Genomic DNA, 15,440 nt, shown 5'->3' on the forward strand with positions numbered 1-15,440 from the left:
AATAGGCTATTGTAATTTTTTTTTCTAAACCTGCCTTTGAAAGGTCTAAATCCACTTAGGTATTTACCACAGTTATAAGCTCTTTTACTCTTCTGCATGTTTGACTGACCTCCCAGAAGTCACAGTCTCCCATTGTTTTCAAAAATCAATGTAAAGCTGTTCAGAAAGTCCACACTACTTTGTTGATGTAATACTTTATGTTCATTATTGTGTATATTGCGTTTTTTACAAAGACGACTTGATTACTCTGCACCATTACATTCTTCTGGTGCCAGCAAGCCAAAATTAAAATGCTTTTCACTAATAAATCAATTTAAGTTTTTGGCAAAAAGACAACAGAAGAAATTCATTTTGGCTGCTTGTATCCACAATTTCATTCCATCAGTCACTACCCAAAGTTTGTGATCATAGGTGAGGGTTGGAATGTAGACCGACTGGTAAATTGAACCGAACCACCGGTCTGCCTGTCTTCTCCTTCACATGGGGCAACAACTCACTCCCAACCCAGAGAAAGCAGTTCACCTTTTTCCGGCAGAGCGCCATGGCTTCAGAGTTGGAAGAGTGCTGACTCTTATCCCAACCACTTGACATTTGACTGCAAACCGTCCCAGTGCCTCCTGGAGATCATAGTGAATCTGCATTGTTCCTCCTGGATCAGAGGCTCAACAATTGGCCGGAGCCTTCTTTCCAGCACCCTGGCGTAAGCTTTCCCCGGGAGACTGAGTAGTGTGATTCCCTGATAACTGGAGCACACCCTCTCCCCCTTTTTAAAAATGGGAACCACCACCACACTGGTCTGCCAGTCCACAGGCACTGTCCCTGACCTTCATGCAACAGTGAAGAGGCGTGCCAGCCATGACAGCCCAACAATGTCCAGAGCCTTCAGCATCTCAGGGTGAATTTCATCCACACCTGGCACCTTGCCACTGTGGAGCTTTTTGACTACCTCATAGACCTCTGTCAGGGATATGAGTGAGGCTTCCCTGGAGTTGTCCAACTCTGTCTCCTCCACAGAGGGCATGTTGGTTGGGTTTAGGAAATCCTCAAAGTGTTACTTCCACTGCCTGACAATTCAATAATTCAATTCAGTTTTATTTATATAGCGCCAAATCACAACAAAAGTCATCTCAGGGCACTTTTCACATAGAGCAAGTCTAGACCGTACTCTTTAATGTCCCCAGTCAAGGTCTGCAGTTCTCCCCTGATAAAAAACAGCCTGGGCTAAGCCCTGCATCCCCTTCTTGAGTCGCCTGACGATTTATCAGAACTTCTTTGAGGCCAACCAAAAGTCCCTCTCCATGTACTCCCCAAACTCTTCCCACACATGGGTTTTTGCTTCAGCAACCACCAAAGCTACCACCCTTTTGGGCCTTCACTACCCATCTGCTGCTTCAGGAGACCCCTGGGCCAGCCAAACCTAAAAGGCCTCCTTCTTCAGCTTGATCAGCGGGTTCTTGGGTTGTCGCCCCAATGATCTTCTGGCCAGCTGCCTCCACAACTGAAGTCCTGAACATGGACCACTCGAATTCCATGTCCCCAACCTCCCCCAGGATGCAGGTGGGAGTTTAAGAAGACAAGGACCTCCACCAGACGTTCCCAGTCCACCCTCACTACTCATCTGGGCCTATCACGTGTGTCCAGCAGCCTCCCCACCACCCAATCCAACTCATCACCAGGTGGTGATCAGTTGACAGCTCTGCTCCTCTGTTCACCCGAGTGTCCAAGATATATGGCCGCAGATCTGATGACAGAACTACAAAGTTTATCATTTATCTTTGGCCTGAGGTGTTCTGGTACCAAGTACATATGCAATACATTTATACAACCTTATGTTAAAACAAGGTGTTTGTTATGGCCAATCCATGACTAGCACAGAAGTCCAATAACAATGCACCACTTGGGTTAAGGTCGGGCAGGCCATTCATCCCAGTCACCCCCCCCCTAGGTTTCTCCATTGCCCATGTGGGCGTCAAAGTCCCCCAGCAGAACTATGGACTTGCCAGGCCGCACCCCATCTAGGACTCCACCCAGAGACTCCAAGAAGGCTAGATACTCTGAGTTGCTGTTTGGTGTGTACACACAAACAACAGAGTCTTCCTCCCAGAAACATATAGCTGAAAGTAGGTGAATGTCTCATTCTGCGGGGGGAACACCAACACTGCAGCACTCAGCTGGAGACTCACAAGTATCCCCACATGCACCCAGTGCCTCTCACCCTGGGCAACTCCGGAAAAGATGAGTGTTCAGCCCCCCTCCAGGAGTTTGGTTCCAGAACTGGTGCTGTGCATAGAGGTGAGCCAAACTATCCCTATGTCAGTACCACTCCACCTGGGGATTCCTACAGTCAGCATACCCAGGACTCGGCCCTGCCTATGGCCCATTTGGCAACACATCTGACCCAAGTTTCTATCCTTGCAAGTGGTGAGCCCACAGAGTGGCTATTCCATGTCATTTCTTCAGGCTGAGCCCATCCAGGCCCCATGGGTCAAGGCCTGGCCACCAGACACTTGCTGGTGAGCTCCCCTCCCAGGCCTGGCTCCAGGAGGGTGCGCTGGTCTCCCTCTTCTGTTTGAGGCCCCTGCACACTGAAAATGCTGCTTTATTGTAGTGTAGGGTGTCTGGGCTCAGCCTTAGAGATAAGGTGAGGAGCCAATGCTCCTTCATGAAGCAGTTTGAAAGGAGCCAGCTAAGATGGTTGGGACATCTGGTTAGGATACCTCCTGGACGCCTTCCTCTGGAGGTGTTCCGGGTATGTCTAAGTGGTAGGAGACCAAGGGACAGACCCAGAACACGCTGGAGGGATAACATATATCTTCTGGCCTGGGAACGCCTTGGGATCCCCCAGGAGGAGCGGTAGGATGTTGCTAGGGTGAAGTATGTCTGGGTTTCCTTACTCAGTCTGATGACACCGCGACCTTGGTCCTAAATAAACGTGAAAAATGGATGGATGGATGGATGGATGGATGGATGGACGGACAAAAAGATTGTAATGTCACGTCAGAGACAGTCTCAAAAATAACCAATTAAAACTAGAGCTGACCGGTGTGCCTAATGTGGATAAAGCTTTGAATTTAATTCAAATTTCAGTCAGTCTGTAGGCTATCTAACATTGTTTTGAATGAGCTACCAAATGGTGAACACAGAACAGCAGAATATCACATTTAATTGACAATGAAATAAACCCAAAACAAATTTCAACCATTTCAACTGTGATCTCATGAGAGAGAGTGAGCATTTCAAAGGAGTGCTACTATAATCTACCTGGTAGACATGTCTACCAGGTAGATGGTAGACATGTCTTAGCACATATTATATAAAGCAGAAATCAAAATATTAAGCTTTGTGTTAGCTTCTTGGTTTAGATTTATCTGTATTCATCTATATTAATTAGTTATTTCAATGTTAGTTTAATAGAGTGTAAGAGGCATCCTTCAGATCCTTACGCACATTAATGATATACAGTCTTGCCAACTAACTAGAAGACACACTGCAAGTCTTTTTTGCTTATTATTGTGAAAACAATGCTGTCTAAAACTAACTTATATATGTCCTCTCCAGCATTTATATTGGCCAACAATACATTTTTTGGTCAAAGTTCACCTGAGACTTCTGCAAAAAGACAGAATGAATGCAGAAAAAAAAACATTTTGTGTGTCTTTCGATCAAAGTTAATTACTGTGTAATTTTCATTTTGAATTAACAGCCACTGGAAAATAATAAAATTACAGTCAGTACAGAATGAGTACAGCCTATGGCTATAATGAGAGACATCTGACCACAAGCTTAGCTTACAAATTAAAGTGGAACACAGCATCTCTGCTCAGAAACACTGAGATCCTAAGGGCAAGAATTTTCTCTTGTGTCCAATGTAAGGATTGAATGTTTTTGATGTAGACTTTTCTCTCTGTTTTGTTATGTGTTACATTTTATGTAGTTCAATCCTCTGCTCAAAACAACAAAATTATTTTGTGCAATGTGTCATCATTTCCAGAATATTGTTACTTGAATTAATTAGCTCATAATTAACCTTGTAAAGTTTTACAGTGCTCTGACATACAGTCTAGACAGTAAGTATTTGGAAAGTTAGACATTTTTGTTCTTCAGGTTCTTCAATTTGAAATAAAATAATAAATGCTACAATAAACTGCCAAGTCTCAGCTTTAATTTGAGCAGGTTTACATCAATATGGAAAGAAGGGTGTGGGAGATATGACCTTTTTAACACATTGTCCCCAAAGTTAAGAAATTCAAATGAAATTGGACAGATACTCATTAAGCCAAACAAAACCATTATACTTAATATTTTGTGGAAACCACAAACCATAGACATCAGAAGACCCTTTGTATCTTACCTGGTGATGCTCTCCCAGGCCTTCACTGCAGCCACCTCTCTGCTTTTAGTCTTTAGTTTATTATTTTCCATTTTTTTATTTCAAATTGAAAGTGCTAAAGCAACAAAAAATGTGTAACTGTCCAAATACATACTGTCTGGACTGTATGTAATTTGTTTCAGTGCTACCATACTTCATTAGTCATTTAATATCTCTGCCTGGTAATCAGTTAAGTTGTGATGCAGACCTTTGCTACACCCAGTTTCTATGGTTACACCTTGCAGTGCACTGCACTTGGCAGTCAGAAAGTCCTCTGCAACACTACATATGCATCACATTTTTAAGCTGACAGACAGGTGAGGCAAGGTGAGACTGGTGAGCACACACCATTAAAAGAAGAAAGAACAGGGGGAGTTCAGCTGAATGAAAATGCTGTGCCTCCAGAACCAGTTGCCAGATGTCCTCTATGTTCACCCTCTCCTCCTCATTAGTGGACAGTGCTTATATTAGCATACCAACGTGTTATTTGAGAAGAGTAGCAAAAACCAGAGGACAGTGCTATGAAATTAAACCAGAGATTAAACCACCTGCACTCATGTACTTGAGATTCTCTCTATAGCTGAACTATAGCATACATCTGCTGAGCTCCTCTGGTGACCTCAGGGCTGCACAAGGCACTTTCTCAGCATCTCTGGCCCTTTCCGCTATGGGTAGCCATTCCCCACTGGGTCAACCTCAGAGAAGATGCTGAGCTTGTATGTCCCTTAGGTTAAATGTCCTCTGCTTTCCACAAGGTCAGATTTGCTGCCACAGCATCAAAGGAAACTGCGGTTTGCTGGTAAAGAGAACAGCGTGGTATTTGTGTTAAAATTAGCTCATAACATCAATTACATGGGGAACAATAGGATTATAAATACATCTATATTTGCATATTTTTAATGCACGTTGGGTAATTAATGCCTTATTAATGAGCTTGGTTAAGTCAGTTTTATATGGAAAACGTATGTTTGGCTCTGACCACCCCGCATTTATATAATAGGTGTGCAAAGGATGAGTGAACCTGGTCTAATTATACTTCAGGTGAGTGTCTTCCTCGGTGAACATGAGCAAGAGGAGAGAGAAAAGAGACGATCCCCGGAGCGGTGTGACATCAGAACGCGCTACCGCCAATGACCTAGAAATGGTGCTTGCGTATCCTATGTGCGTAAGCAACAGTGGGCTTTTGGTGGCACATGGCCCAGACAGCTGTTTACATTGTTGATTGCGTGTCAGAAAAAGACATTGCAATTGGTTTGATTCTCCTTAAAGGTCCGCGTGTTATCTATCTATCCATCTATCTATCCATCTATCTATCTATCTATCTATCTATCTATCTATCTATCTATAGATCTAATTAAAGGGAAAACCATTGCGTGGTTAAATGGTGCGTGCGTGTATGTGTGTGTGTGTGTGTGTGTGTGTGTGTGTGTGTGCGTGTGCGTGTGTGTTCTCGCGCTCATTCACCGTCTCATTGTCTCACGCGCGCTCAGGCACGACGATAGAGCCATCATAAATACATACACCACCATCACCACCGTGTGAAACGCCAGTGACATTTTTATCACGCGGGCATGACCCTTTAACCGACTGATGATAGCAATCTTTTGTTGGTCATCATTTCAAAAAGGATTAAGAAGGCGCGCGTACCAAAATAGGGGGCCCTCTCTCCCTCTCTCTCTCTCTCTCTCTCTCTCTCTCGTGCCCCCGCGCGCTTTAGCTTCGCAACATACACAACAATAATTTGATTGGAGTCGCTGTGCGTGCTGTAGGCGGAACCCGGACACTCTTCGCATCCCACTTTTGAGGAGATTACGAGGACAATTTACTGCGAAACACATGACATTAACGCGGTTTGGAGGGAGGGCGGACGGACTTAGTGGGACAGAGAGGCAGGACGACACGCCACGGGTCGAGGCAGAGCCGAGCAGCGAGCGGAGGCAAGATCTGTGGAGATATTTGGAGTTGGAGGAGGACACTGGTACTTCTCTGGTAAGGCATTGAACGGCTGCATTTTAACGTTGATGTTCAGACATTATAACGTGTTCAAACTTATTAACGGACACATTGTCACAGGTAGCTACTATATGAATGTAAAAAAAAATGTTAATTTAGTAAGATGAAAAACAAACGCTCCTTGTGCATCATTTATGTGCAGCATCAACCTGCTCGCTGTATCCGCGTGTGACGTTTACACAAAGGGAGTTAATTGCAAAGTTAAAGTCAAGTCGAGCACAATGGTCGTCGTCGCCACATCACCAGCTGAAAAAGAGAAATGATAGCTTATTATAAACGTGCTGCTATTTCCTTTCAGGGCCCCCCAAAACAGACAGCTATTCGGTCCATACAGACACCCATTGTAGATCAGCTGAGAGTATTGTCATCTGCAGGGAAGATTTGGTACAAAACAGGGAAAATGTTTATGCAACAGCTGTGGAGAAGAAACCTCTGATTAGAACAGTTATATCCTTTCACTGCCATGCTCCAGTGGAGTAGCTTGGGGAGATCAACTTGGGGACTTTGGCATGGGGGGTGGTGGGGAGGGGGATGTCCTCCATGACCCTGTGGACTCATAAAATTGTCTTAGGGACCCATTGCTTCTGAGTATCATTTTCATGTTTCAACTTTTTAAATTCTGTACACAGATACTTTAAATGTTTTACTAGGATTGTCCCTGTGTCAGTAGTGTATGTTTTAGGGATTCAGTGACTGGACTCACTGCCAAGCTTGTTTTACAGAGGCTGGCACTTACGCAGTATAAAGCTTCACTTTTGGATTGGCTGTCATATTTTATGCCACCATCCACAACTGGTTCACACCACGTCACAGCTTGGCTGCAGGTGCCAGCTGGTCCTCATGTTTGGCCATCTCAGGGACATACCCAGGCTTTCGGTCAGATGGCAAATCTGGCAAGGATGGATGGATGAGTGCCGAGCAGGTTTCAAGTCATACATGCAGCATAATCAGATGTATAAATATACATCCATATCTGATGTTATTGGCAGGAGGAAAAATGCATTTTATCATTTATGCATTTCTTTTGTCTATGTAAGTACTATATTTTCTGATATGCACATAGTTAACTAGATTTCTCCTAAAGGCACACTCTGTTGCCTAGTATGCATGCACAGAATGACATTTAGCTCATTTATTTATCAAGCTAGGCTATGTCCAAAAAATCCCATAGATTGGATAAAACTCTGACAGCAGCTTTGTGTCCTGGGGGGCACCTTCAGCAGGAAAAGTCGCCAGTCATTCACTCCTTCACGATGACTCACCTCAAGGGCTTGTGGGCAGCAGGTGAGACTGTAACTGCTGGACTTGACAGACTGGAGCAGGCGAGAGCTCATGTCTGGCCAGCTTGGACTCTGCTGTTATAATTGACTGACTCTTCTCTCTGGCTCCAGCCCATGTGCTGCCTTTCTCTGACCCCAGAATGAAATCCCAGTTGTGAACAGACTGATGCAGACGCAGCTGACGTTGTGCAGGCTGAGCTTTTGATCTGGTGTGTGATTAAAGTCTGTATTTGTGTGCATATGTGTGAGAGAAAAAGGATGTGTGTGTAGCATGTATGCGCACAGCTGAATATCGGAATAGAAATTGAGAAGATATTGCAATATAAATGTTATTGTCTATTGGATTGATTACAAAATGTATGGATTGACAAGAAAAGTGGGAGAGCGGGGAGCGCCAGGCAACAAAGGTCATGGCTCTGATTCACAGCTATAAATTCTTTGCCACTGCAATAGGTAAAAATGATTAAATCATGGCTTATTTCAGTCTATAGCAATCACATCTAGCCAAGAGCAAAGTAGCTATCAATAGTTTTTTTTCTGCTTTTTCTATCTCAGGTTAGCGTATAAGATATGTAGATGGCTTCTTCCTTCGCCTCCTTCTTTCTTCGTTATTAGATGAGATGTAGACACAGCGATTCACGAAGTTCCTATTTAATTTGATCAAAGCTCTATGTGAAATAACGTCTTATCCTGCAGCAGTTTTGGTTTACCTTTGCAGGGATGAAAAGAAAACATGAAGCGATTGTTCCATCTCAGGGTGCATTGTAGCTCTCTATGAGAAGAAAGGAGCACCCTACTGTGACTTTGTCGACTGTATTGAACTATGAAAGAACATGAGCCTTTGTCTGGCCTTGAAGTTTTACACGTATTTGATTTTGGTCTTTAAAAAGGTAAACTAAAGAATTTGCTTAACCCTTACCTTGCTCTGGTTACAAAAAAGGCAATATTGTATTGGCAAAGTCGAAAAATGTATAAACGCTCTACTTTGTGCTGTATTAGGACTAAAAAAGATGGGATTCTTCAAAAATTCTTCAAAATCCTATTTTGTGTTCACATATATTGTAGCTTTAGCTTTTCATAAATATATTCTTTACCAACATTTTGCCTGATCTGGTAGCTAAGGAATCAAGTTAATTGCTGTTGATAACTGAACTTTAAGAGAACTTTGAAAAACACACATTATAGACCATCAGCTGAATTCTAGTTTAAATCAGATAGTTTGCAGGTGTAATGTATATCTATTCCTTTGAGGGCATTTTCTGAGTTCAGACTGGTCTGAGGACATGCTAAAGAATATCACTTATGTATTGCAGCTTACATAGGGTCATAACACTTAAGATAAATGCCAGTCTATTGGTTAGATGAGCTCTTAAGTAGGAGATAATTATTATATCCCTAACACTATGCTGTCCAGCAATCAGCAGTAGATTTAGATGAGTAACAAATCCAGGCCTTGTGGGAACAGCTGCCTGTGTAATTGAAACTTTGCCTCCTTTTTCCCTCTAGTGTTCATGATAGTTTTATTATCCGACAGATACTATTTATATTGATTGAAATATGTGTCCTGTATGATCTGAGTGTGACTGCATGATCAGTACCTTTCATATCATATGTTAATTTCCACTGGACATTTCTTTTTCTTGAGTATAGAGTTGGAGCCTCCCACCACAAGGCCACCTCATCACCCCAAAGTCATTACTCCAGAGCTGTATTTTTTATCCATTCTCGGGCTGTTGTACTCAATGCAATTCTTAGTTCTATAAGGGATTTGATACTTAAGCCTTACATTGATCTGCTTACAGTGGGTGCCTTCTGTAGGAGGTCTCTGTCAGTGGATTGGGATTTGGACCTCTATAGTGCTGTGGCATGTGACAGAGTCAGCAGTGCAACCATCCACCATGGTGGTCACACACTGTGTGAGTTGTACTTCAAGCTGGATGAATGCATTTGCCCCCATCATGCACTCTTTCTTTTTCCCTTTTGCCATGTGATGGGGAGGAAACAGGAGAAAGATGGATGGCAGATGCCAGGAAAGGGTGGCACTTTGTTTTGGGGCCACATGATTGAGAGAAAACAGAGCTGGCATTGAACAATGTGGTGGTGAGGCAGGACTGTCTGGATGGACGTCCAGTTAGCAAATTGCATTCTCTTCTATTGTTCTAACTAACCTGCATACGGTTTCCTCGTGAGATATTGTCCTTGGCTGTGTCACTGATGTCCTTTATGTTCAAGCTGCTTTTGAAGCCAAATGTGCAAACTACAGCTGACACTCTGGAGGAAACAAAAAGTCATATACCATCTCTTTTGGACCAAGTAAGACCTGTTAAGTGACTTCCTTAAAGCTAGATCTTATACACATGTCTGTCAGTTTTAAGTCCAGTGTCATTGAGCAAAATGGTCTTTTAAATCAGTAAGTTACATTGGTAATAAATGCATTTTGTCTTTCACCATAATCAAACAGCCTGGCCTTAGTATATATTTGAGAGGCTGTGCGACCTGTTAATCAGCAGGATTTTAATGGACTTTCAGTATTAGACAGTGAGAGGAAAAGATGGCAGAGTTTCTTTTTATCTCTCACCCCAACGAAGTAAACATGATGTTTATTTCACTTGTTTCATATGTTCAGTATGTTCCAAATGCTCATAGTTACAGTAATAGAGTGTTTGGAGAGCTAACTACACTACTTAGCTTGGGCTGTTAGCTCTACAGAAGTAGCATATTTAGGCATTTGTTGGCAAAAATGATCATAAGTCTTGGTTGCCACTGGAATCCATTGTAATTACTATGAATCCTGGCAGACTGTTGCCACTCTCCACAAAGGGGCAAGCTATACACCTTTTAGCCATACAGTACCAGTCAAAAGTTTGGTGACACTGTCTCATTCAAGTGAATGGGAACTTTTGACTGGTACTGTATGTTTGTGGTAAAGCGTCCATCATTAGTTCTGAAGGTTCAGCTATCCATTTTTGGCCACTAGGAGGCAGAAAAATGTCTAGAAGCACACAGCCACCATTTGGTGTGTGACTGGTTTATTCTTTTAATCCTACTTTCTAATGTTGCAAAAAATCCTTGCAAAAGGAGCTTGCATGAGTGACGTCACTGAGTTTCTCAGCTCCAATGGCATGCTTTAAGGAATAACCCAACATTTTGGGAAATACACTTATTTGATTTCTTGTCGAGAGATAGATGAGAGGATCAATATCACTCTCATGTCTGCATGGTAGAAATGAAGCTACCACCAGCAGCTGGTTAGCAGCTTGTCGTTTTTTACACTTTGCTTTTTGTACGGATTAAATAAACAAGATATAGTGTTAGTGAGCTTTATTGACCTTGCTGTCATCATTCTGACTTTCCCTCTTATGTCACATTATTGCCATGTTTGACTGGATAGTAGAATTTGGAATATTTGGCCTAATAATACCATGTTTTTTTGTAACAAAGATACAAATAGTGGAGGTATGAGGTATGTGGGGTGTATTGCTGTCACCTCTGTACTATTCTTTTAGAGTCTACCAGTCGGCACTCCTTGTGTGTATATCAGCTAGCAAAACTCTTTAAATTGCATTTCCACTTGAAGATTTGTTTAATCATCTTCAGCTTCCTAACCTACCTTACCTAATCAGGCATATTGACTGACTAAAAGCATTCTCATTCTTTTGCAGACACAGCCTAGGGTGATTGGAGATGGACGGGTGTTTGAAGGCAGCACACCCAGTGGTTTCACAGCGGTTTGGTTTGTCCCTCAAAGACACTTCTAGATTAAAAGATAGAGAATGAAAGTGTATATTTGTTAATGTGTGTGTGTGTGTGTGTGTGTGTGTGTGTGTGTGTGTGTGCCTGCAGGCTAAATGGCTGGTCTGCAAGCAAAATGAAGTGGCACATGGCTTTGATCGTCTTAGGGACATGCTGGCCAGCTGAACTTGTTGCAATGTTTGTACAAAACATTCAACCTCAAAAGACATTTTTGGTTTACGTCCATATAGTTATACCAAAAACATCCTGTTTTGAAGAGTATGCAGATTGTGTTTGCTCTCACAATGACTTGCAAGCATCTTCATCTGGCAGTATTTGCTTCCAGTGCTGTATCTGAAAGCAGTGTGAGAACAGGCCAAATTTGATTTAGTTTAGAGAATAGCATTACCATGCCAGTATTAGGTACTTCTCTAAAAATTCATCCTATTTACCATAATTATGTTAATGGTGTAGATGGATGAATATCTATCTTTAAATATACACCTTCCTCTCTTTGAGTTTTCGCCCTATTCCCGTGATTCCCTCCTGTAAATGACGTCTACACAATATCACATTGTGCGACAACGTTCTTTAGGAATCTTCAGATATATGTGCATAGACTGGTGCAGTACAATTATCTACAGTCATGTATAACCCAGGTTTTTAAAAAAAAAAAAAAAAAGACAGCACAACCTGACACATACAATATTGTACAAGTGTACTGTTTGACATATGGTATATTGTAAACTGCTTGTTATCAGTTCAGTTTCAGCTTTGCCTATTAAGCAGCATAATGCAATGAGTGTCACCAGGTCCTGCATAAAGGTGATGAAAGCAGCTCATGAGCCAGGGAGCCAGAGGGCTGACATTACATTCAAATCAAGTGAGTAATTTGTTCTGCATACACAGCATGTTGCTGAAACAAATGTGCTGTGGGATTGTACAGAAACTTATTAAACTATCAAATATTTGAAGCAACTTATCACCTCATGAGCAAGAGGGGCTCTGTTTGGACACACTTTTCCTGCTTTTAGGTCTTCTTTTAGCTCCTCCTACTGAGTTAGATCAACAAGTGACTTGAATTTACTATGCTGTTAGTGCCTAAATATAGGTGAATTCTACACCTGGAAAAGTGTGTGTGTTATATTGTGTATCCAACATTCATACCAGTTATCTGAGGCAAGTGCAGATGCATTTAATGGGTGATTGTGCAAATAACCGGAGGAAGTCTTGTTGATAACACATTCCTCCGGATTTAAGAACCTTCACATAATTTGCAAGGACCAGTTTTCAATGGAAATGCCTCCAACTTTAGAGAGAATGTACAAAAACAGATGTATTAAAAAGGAACATTTCACTAGGAGCTGCACAGCATTAAATAATAAATTAAAGATAAATACATAAATAAAGAGAAAAATAAGTTAGTAAACCAACACTATTTCATAGCATGAAACAATTTGGAAGATGGGGAGTTGTGGTTTTACGAGACTTGAACTTGGCATGCACTGAGTTTCTAATGCTCTATGGTGATTTCACTCTTTTTTATAAGACATTTGCAGTGAGCATACTGCTCTAGTTACTTTTGGATTCCACAGAGACGTCAGCCATTTCAACGGCGTCTACGTCTTCTGCCTGCCGTGACTGTGGTTGTATTCCACCAGTTGCCGCGGATTGCAGTTTTTTTCTTGGGTATGTTTTACCATGTTATTCCATCTCTTTTTCATTTCTTTAGAAGTTTGTTTAACAACCCCTGTTACATAAATGTTAAGAAACCTTCTCTCTGTAATTAGCAATTAGCTTAGTCTTATTTAGTAAGTCAGATGCAAATTACATTGCAAACAGAAATTGAAGTGAGGCTCTGCTTCTTGCGCTTTCATGTACGTGAATGTAACCCTAAATATTGTATTGACTACTTTAGTCATACATCTTACCGTTTACCCTTTGTTTTGTCTTAAAGGGCTAGTTTGTACCTATATCACCTATCCTCCTTGCATTGTTGTAAAGCTCACTGAGTGCACTTTTATGCGTGGTCATGCTGCTGCACTACTGTCCCCTCTTGTCTTTGGGGCGTCCAATGTTGGAGTTGAGCCAGAGTGACAGAAAGAGTTTTGTGATTCTATAAATAAATTGCATTTTCAGTGAGTCATCAGGCTAGTGCTCCCATTCAGGCGTGTCACAAGATGCTAAAGACTGCCTCACATGCCTCACTCCTTCCTGGGTCCAGCCCGACTTTTGAGTGCACACATCCCTGTCATCCTTGAGCCACAGGAGGCCAGTCTGGCCAGGAGATAAAAGCAGTTGATTTGTTCAGTCTCAAATAGAGGAAAACACAATTTGAGTCAATTTTGAGTAGTTAAGTGACTATACAAATTCAACATCAGTGGTCTTAAAGAGGCGGTAGAGCTCTGCTACCTAACCTGAACTTGACAGGTCACAACAGAGTACATGGTTTTGGGTCTTGATTTTCAAATAAAATTTATCAAGAAATTTTCCTGACTCTGCCGATTGTCTGTATCCCTGCATGTCATGTATTGCAAGTACATTCATGATGCCTGGTGAGAAGAGGGAAAGTGACAGAGTGTAGCCAATGTGATTCATTAGCTTGGCGGGCTGATGAAATAAAGTAAGATATAGCTACGGTTCTCAGATCAGGTTCAGGTCTCAAATTTGACAGTGTGAGTCTGGCTCAGTGAAGTCGGGTGTTAAACTGAGACCTTAACAGAGTCTGTACCAGCATCTTCTAGGCCCATGCAGAACTCTACATTAGTCATGTTATTCACAGTATTAAAGCTTCATTAAAGCATGAAGCTGGTTATTTTCTCCTGTTTCACAAACTTTTTAAATGATTGCTTAATAATTATTTTATTATTTCACCATTTTTTGATGTGAGGAAATTGTACCATTTGTGCAGGTCATTCTGAACTGACCCTCAGTGTGATGTCAAAACTGGAAAAAATATAAGTAAGGGGTAAGTAAAGAGCAATAAATTGCCTAATAGTACTGCAAAACAAAGACATTTTGATTAAACTGAGCAACCTTTAGTGGAACAAATGTCACCACTGTTTGTCAAAGACATACGGTTGTCATGCCAGTTTGTCACAATAAAACACCCCCATTAGAGATCATTGGAGGGGGTCTTTTTATGCATTTTATGCATAAAAAGTTGTATAAAGTTGTTTGGAATAAGTAAATAATACAGTCTAAACCTCAGAGACTATCTGTACAATAATTTTGTGTAATTTGGATGTTATTCAAAATGAGGTATGGATTTCTGTATGATTGCATATAGACAGGTGCATTTTTATGTGCAAATATTACATAATATATATATATAAGAGCGCACATCAGAAGGTGTGTGTGGTTTTGTATATATGTGAAGCAATACAATTTACAATACAACAATTTACAATTACACTATAGAACTACTGAACAGACTAAAATCCCTGTTAATAATAATAATAAAATTATAATAAAATAAATAAGTAAAAATAATAATAAAAGTAAAGAAGGTAAAAGTAAATTATTTAATATATTTTCATTATCAATGTGATTTTGTGACAAGTGGTTTTGGGGACACTACACTGTGAAGTTATTAAATATTTTTGTACTATCCCTTTTCAGTGTTGCACTTTCAGACGGTTCCTGCGCACTTGTGTCACACTCGGAGGATGGCTTGTTTTGGTGAAAATACGTTGTAACCTACCTTACTACAGTAGGAAAGAGGTGTCGTTTGTGTTTTAACAATGTTTTGCTTATGAGTTATTGATCTGGGAAGTTCAAATCTTTTTCCAGCTTTACCTTGGTGCTGTTTGATGCCCCATTCAGCACTTGGTGCCCTACACACAGTGTGTGATGTGTGTGTACGTAGCGGTGGCGCTGCTTTGTAGAGAAATGTAGGTTACCAAATTATCAAAGGAGATTGAAGGGCAAGTTTGCAATCTTTTTTCCTGCTCTGAACATATAGTATAATCCAGATTAGAGACTCTGTTTTAAACACTTGACTTGCTGTGGGATATAATACCTTTCACCTAATAGTGCGTATTTAA

The 15,440-nt window shown here is 41.3% G+C and overlaps 1 protein-coding gene across 4 annotated transcripts in view; it reads left to right on the forward strand.

Annotated features, from left to right (window-relative positions):
* The first annotated feature begins 5,858 nt into the window (after nucleotides 1–5,858).
* The window catches only part of LOC122981118 (sodium-coupled neutral amino acid transporter 3-like), a 37,001-nt gene continuing 27,419 nt past the window's right edge, over nucleotides 5,859–15,440 (forward strand). The window contains exons 1-5 of one of the 4 annotated variants that reach the window (XM_044349662.1): nucleotides 5,859–6,358; nucleotides 11,325–11,395; nucleotides 11,506–12,277; nucleotides 12,944–13,083; nucleotides 14,306–14,362. The gene's annotated coding sequence lies outside the window, so the exon portion shown is untranslated. Of the gene's footprint in view, nucleotides 6,359–11,324; nucleotides 12,278–12,943; nucleotides 13,084–14,305; nucleotides 14,363–15,440 lie in introns of all 4 variants that reach the window. The other 3 variants (XM_044349661.1, XM_044349660.1, XM_044349663.1) reach the window with 3 other exon arrangements.

This window comes from Thunnus albacares, chromosome 4, assembly GCF_914725855.1.
Source record: "Thunnus albacares chromosome 4, fThuAlb1.1, whole genome shotgun sequence".
In the NCBI taxonomy this organism is placed as follows: Eukaryota; Metazoa; Chordata; class Actinopteri; order Scombriformes; family Scombridae; genus Thunnus; species Thunnus albacares.